Below are 639 nucleotides of genomic sequence, written 5' to 3'. Positions count from 1 at the left end.
AAGGCAGACATGAGCTCTGTCACACAGGGTCACACACATGGTCCCAGATGCACACATACACCCACACAGCTTTACAGACACACTCAGCATGACATACACATAGGTGATCTGTGCACAAGCCCTTACACACATCGACACACACAAACACTGTCACAGCATGCATGCACTTGTGTCGCATACATTGACACCCGCTCAGACACACTCTTACACACATCCTCACACACATCTGTGCAGTTGCTGACATTGTTTCCTCATGGTAAAACACAAATATCTTTTGCAAGGCGTTCTTAACTACACTAAGCGAGAGTCCCCAAAAATGAGTGGCACTGTCAGCAGCTGTGCGCCTGGCCCCGGCTCCACAGGGCTGGCCCTGGGAGGCCCGACGAGGTTCGTGTGTCCTCCACACGCTGCACCGCGGTCTGTGGGGAGCGAGCCTGTGGCTCAGGCCTGCGGGGCGCACAGCGCCATGGGAAAGAGGGCCTTTGCTTTCAGAAGGTTCTGGAGGCCGGAGGTAGTGACTCACCCAGCCTGCTGGCCCCTCCCCTCCGGGCCCCGCCTCCCCCTCTCCCTCCCACCCACCCTCCCTGGTCCCGCACCCGCCCTGGGCTGTAACCACCACCACGGAGAGGGCTTCTCACA

The sequence above is a fragment of the Dipodomys spectabilis genome, unplaced genomic scaffold (assembly GCF_019054845.1).
Source record: "Dipodomys spectabilis isolate Male_0828 unplaced genomic scaffold, ASM1905484v1 ptg000184l, whole genome shotgun sequence".
Taxonomy (NCBI): domain Eukaryota; kingdom Metazoa; phylum Chordata; class Mammalia; order Rodentia; family Heteromyidae; genus Dipodomys; species Dipodomys spectabilis.
This window is presented reverse-complemented; position numbering follows the sequence as displayed.